The sequence below is a fragment of the Pinus tabuliformis genome, chromosome 9 (genome assembly GCF_031772625.1).
Source record: "Pinus tabuliformis cultivar Carrire ecotype Pingquan chromosome 9, CPIR1, whole genome shotgun sequence".
NCBI lineage: Eukaryota > Viridiplantae > Streptophyta > Pinopsida > Pinales > Pinaceae > Pinus > Pinus tabuliformis.
In genome coordinates this window covers 829,514,046-829,520,043 of record NC_142307.1, presented here as the reverse complement: position 1 = coordinate 829,520,043, position 5,998 = coordinate 829,514,046, and positions in this window count along the sequence as shown.

Below are 5,998 nucleotides of genomic sequence, written 5' to 3'. Positions count from 1 at the left end.
GACCAATACTACTGGCTACTACTAGAGGAGCCAAGATCATCTGGCTCAACCTTTGAATCAGAGTCAGATAGGCCAACCCATGGCTCCTCCTCATCATCATCTCCAATTGCAACTATAGAAGTGGTGGCACTAGCAGGCTGTGCAGCAACGACAAGTTGAGATAGACGAGATGTGTGTTTCTGTCGTCGCTAAGTAGAGGAAGTGCCTACAACTGGAGGACTTGGTGTTGGCCCTGAGGCTAGTACAAGTGGATTTGCATTCAACTGAACATTATGTTCGAGTGATGCCTCCACCTGTAAATCCAAATTGAGATCCTCATTAGAATCAAACTCTGCTGGATGACTTTCCACTACCTAATCTGATGTTGGATCAATGTCTTCCAACACAATGGGATCTGAATCAGGTCTTTTGTTCAACAACTGGTTGCGTCTGAGCTGAAGGTTGTATTGGACATAGACTAGATCATTTAATCGTTTTTGATCCAAACGTTTCTCTTATTTGTGTTAATCCTCTCAAAGACAGACCAATTGCACTCACACCCAGTAGCACTACAAGTTTGACTCAAAATACGAATTGCAAACTTCTGCAATTCAGGACAATGGCTACCAAAATCCTCCGACCATTGTGCTGCAAAAAACATAGGAGTGTAATGAGTTAGCTCAACAAAATTACAAATTATATCCAACTTTCAAATTATAAACGATTTAACAAAATAAGTATTAAGAATTTGAAAATTGAAAATTTTGTTTACCTGGCTCATCTGCTTCCCTTGCAATCTTTGTTAGGTTCTTCCCAATGGTACATGCGGCTTTACTAAAGGTTGTGACCTGTCGGTGTATCTCTAGCTGATCACACTCCAATGGGATCATGTGATCAATGCAGTCAATCAATCCATCTCTAACCCCCCCCCCCCCCCCCCCCCCCCCCCCTTCAAAGCTCTTGCCGCCAGAACTTTATAATGATACCGTGGGTTCAAAAAATACCCAGCTGCATGTATAGGGTGATGGAGTTGATTGTTCAATCTTTCATGAACGATTGCCCAAATGGGCCCATACTTAACCACTTTATCCTTGTATGCCCTCTTTATTAGCTCCTTTGCTTGATCCATAGCCTCATAAATGAAGCCCATAGCCAATCTTTCCCCATCCACCAACCGCAACACCTTAACCAGTGGTTCAACAATCTTCACAATCTTTGCTGCCTTTCTCCAAAATATTTCTTCATTAACTTGCTTTTTTAATTCTCCAAAATATTTCTTCATTAACTTTCTTTTTTAATTCTTTGCCATCCTATTTGTGAGACCATTGGCTTCCATTCTTCACTGGAAAATATCTTTTGCAAGTTTCTATGTTGTGAAAGCAAAGATTGCAATGTCAAAAAATGAGTAGCAAATCTAGTGATGGCAGGCCTAATAATATCCCTGCCCCTTGTGTGTCTCCTCATAAGGCTCAAAATCCATGAATTATTGTAGATAAATTTTGTTATGCTTTTGGCATGATCTATAGTGTTTTTGACCCAATCTAATTTTCCAATATTCTCAAGTATGAGGTCTATGCAATGTGCAACACATGGGGTCCAAAAGATGGTTTTGTGTTTTTACTCTAACAATTTACCAACAAGAACATAGTTAGAGGCATTTCCTGTGATGATTTGAACAACATTAACCACCCCCACCTCCTCAACAATCTCATCCAATAGTTGAAACAACAATTGTCCATCTTTTACCTTATCAGATGCATCAACTAATTTTAGAAACATGGTTCCCTGTGGGCAGAAGATAAGAAAGTTTATGATGGTACGGTTCCTTTGATCGGTCAATCCATCTGACATGATGGTACATCCTTTTCTTGCCCATGATTCCTTGAAATATTTCAAATACTCATTAATGGAGGCAATTTCTTTATGCAAACAATACCCCCTTATCTCATGCATAGTAGGGCCTTTGAAGCCTTTTCCAGTAGCATGTATGGCGTCAAACATAGGCTCATAATATGGTGAATGAGAAGCATTGAAGGGGATATCAACATCATATCACCATCTACATATGTAATCACAAGCAGTCTCCCTCAATTATTTCTTTCAACGGTCATCTAAAGTGGGCTACAAAGTTCTACTAGCTTGAGGACCATGTGCATTTGATGGAGAGGAGGGTGTGATAGTGAAATAACTTTTGATATTCATATCACCCTTCTTTTTCATTTTACCCTTACCCTTTTTTTGAATAGACTCCAAAGAGGGAGGAACATATCAGAAGGGGTTGGATGCATTAGTACAAGGGATAGAAGAAGAACCCTAAAAATCAAAATGGGGGTTAGTAGCCATCATTTTTTGTATACTCCTCTTCCTCCCAATTTTAGCCTTTAATTTTTTTTGCCTAGCCTTTTCTTCTTTAAACTTCTCAAAGTTGGCCAACAAATCCTTCCTAATCTCCCCAATTTCTGGTCATCCACATGGATTAATTTGGCCTCTAATCCATACCAAGTGTTGTTTCAGCCTATTAATGCCCCTAGGACCTTCCTTAATTTTTCTATGGAAAAATTTGCAATGCATTTGACTATCAACCAATTCAACATATGCCCAAGCAACATCTTTCACTCTAGGTGCCATTTTTTCACTTGTAAATCAAAGGAAAAAATATGAAAATGAAAAAAAAAAAAACATTGCTTCAATGTTCATTTATTTCACAAAGAAACACTCTTTTCAATTTCCAGATTTGCACAAAAAAATAAATAAGCAATTTTTTTTTTTGTACAAGTGAAAAAATACCTCCATGCACAAATTGCCTCCTCAAGGTTGCTCCAACAAACCAACTCCTCAATGTTGCTCCAATGGCTGCCCAAGAAGCTCCTCACTCTTGTTACAATGCTTGCCCAAGACTCCTCACTGCTACTCCAAAAACAAACTCCACAACTCCTCACAAACTCTCACTCAAATTCTCACTCAAATGCAATGAGATGGCTGTGAGGAAATGAGAGGGGTTGGGTGGATTTTATAGGGTTTAGGAGAGGAGAATGGACCCCATAGAAACTGAAGGAAGATTAGAAATGGCTTTGCGGTCCCCAAAAAACAAATTCCAAAAAAAAAATGCGTTGTTATGACTTTTTCGGGCCTCTGTCACCAAGCTGACCGAGTCGTTAGCCAACTCGGCTAGCTCAGTAGCAACCCGACCGACCGTTCTGGTTCAAAGGATGAGTCGACCCAGTGGGGGTATGAATCGGACCAACTCAGCCGAGTCGGTTTCGAACTGACCGTTTTTAAAAATAGAGCTCAATACACAATCTCGAAAATGATGATATCGAATATCAATATGCTTGGATTGATCATGAAAAACTCGATTTTTGGAGAGTTTAATACAGCTATGATTATCACAGTAAATCACAGTTGGATCCATTTGTTGACAAAACAAACCAACCAAAATCTTCCTCATCCAGATGGCCTCACATGCTGCTTGACTTGCAACCATGTACTCTGCCTCTATTGAACTGAGTGCAATCGATCTCTGTTTCCTGCTGTACCAAGAAATAATTGCTGACCCAATATTGAAGATCCCTCCTGATGTGCTCTTCCTGTAGGATGGACTCCTTGCCCAATATGCATCAGTGAAGCCTTGAAACTTCACTCCATCTGTTCGTCTGTACCACAACCCATTCTAAGTAGTGCCTCTGAGGTATCTCAACACATGATTGGATGCCTTTCAATACAACTTAGTAGGCCTAACCATCGTTTGACTAAGATGGTTAACTACATAGCACATGTCCGGTCGTGTGTTCACCAAATACACAAGTGAACCCACAAGCTACCTGTAAATGGTAGCTTCCATTATTTCACCTGAAGTAGCATCCTCCTTCCTCTAGTTACCTGCTATAGGAGTCTCCATGGGTTTATTGCTCTCCATGTGGAACATTTTTAGTATCTTGTTGGCATACATGCCTTGAGAGACAAAAATTTCACCATCACCTTGCCATACTTCCATGCCCAAAAAGTAATGCATGAGCCCCGAGTCCTTCATCTCAAACTCTCTTGCAAGATTCTCCTTGTAAGACTTAATCAACTTATTATCACATGTCATAAACAAATCATCGACATATAAAACAATGATCAACAATTTACCTTCCACCACGATGTGGTACAAGTTCGCATCTGCTTCACTTTTGATGAAGCTCAACCCGATGAAGTAGCTATCGATCCTAGTGTACCAAGCACAGGGTGCTTGCTTCAGCCCAGAAAACGGTCTCTTGAGTCGGCACACATGCGACTCATGGTCAAAGTTATCAAAACCTTTAGGCTGCTCAATGTACACCTCTTCCTCAATCTTTCCATTAAGGAAGGCTATCTTTACATCCATCTGATGTATCTTCCAATCCATCTATGTTGATAGTGCTAATATGGATCTGATCGATGAGTACCTTGCAATAGGAGCAAAGGTCTCATCATAGTCAATCCCATCTACCTGAGAAAAGGCTTGGGTCAAAAACCTGGCCTTATGTTTTTCCACACTACCATCCACTTCTTACTTTACCTTGTATAACTATCGGGAGCTCATCACTGACTTTTCTACCGGTCTTGGGATCACATCCCAAACAATGCTACAAACAATGGAGTCATACTCCACCATGGCATCAATCCAAACCAGTTGTTACACTGCCTCCTCAAAGGAAGATGGCTTTGTCTCAACACTTCCACTCATAGGATCCATGTATCTAATGTACCTCTCAGGGGACCTCCTCTGCCTACGCTATGATGTGGGTGCTCCCACATTCTCTCTCGCATCCTATAATAACCTATCAACCTCTCTGGTTCGCTTTCTCCCATCTCTGGAAGACTCTGCCTAAGTGGATGTCTGCACTCCTGGTTCCTCTGCATGTGGCTGCTCCACATGAATTTGAGGCTCCTCAACCTTAGGAGCTAAAATCTCCTCAAATGCATGTAGCTGAAGCTCCTTCTCAAGAGAACATTGCATGACCTTCTCCTCATCGAATATGACATCCCTGCGAACCACTATCATCTTGTTGGTCAACAGGTACACTCGATAGTTGTGAGGTGTATCAGTGTACCCCACAAATATCCTTAAATTTGTTGTCAAATCAAGTTTTTTTCGTACATCTTTGGTCACATGGAAATATACCGATGACCCAAAAATCTTGAAGTGATCAACATTTGGTCTCTTCCTTGAGAAAGCCTCCTCTGGTGTACTCATCCCAAGAATCTAATGCGGGATTTTATTATGCAAATAAAAAGCTGTGTTGCATGCCTCAACCCACAAGTGTAGTGATAGGCCTTGATCATGCAACCTCGCCCATGCTTCCCCTACAATGTTTTTATTCTTCCTTTCGGCCACCCCATTCTGCTATGGGTTATGGAGTGTTGTCAACTCCCATTTAATCCCTTCGCTGCACATAAGTTATTAAACTCATTTGAGACATACTCACCATTGTTATCATTCCTTAGATATTTAACCTTCATGCCAGACTCTTTCTCGATCAATGCTTTAAATTCACAAAACTTTGCGGAATTTTGATCTTTCTTCTACATGAAAATGATCCAGGATATACAAGAAAAATCATAAAAAAAGATAACATAATACCTATGTTTGGCCATGCATTCTATCGAGAATCGTCCACACACATCTGAATGGACTCGCTCTAGAATAGCCTGTGCTTGACTGTGTTTGTTGTGAAAGGAAGCTTTGGTGATTTTTCCCAAAGTACACCCTTTGCATGTGTCAAATTGCTATAGTGTACCATTGGGAAGATCGGTAGAAAATTGCTGCATGATTTTCAAAGCTCCATGATGCAAGTGACCCAACCGCCTGTACTACAACTCACTGATGTCTTGGCTTTGCACCTTTTCTTCTTTTGTGCTCAAGGAAACACAATCTTATACCTCCAAATTGTAGATATTCTTCACCCGAATCCCTATCCTCTTTATCTGTCCCGTGGCTATGTGACAAAGGAACACCTTTCCTTCACTAAAGATCGCATCATAGCCTCTATCCTCC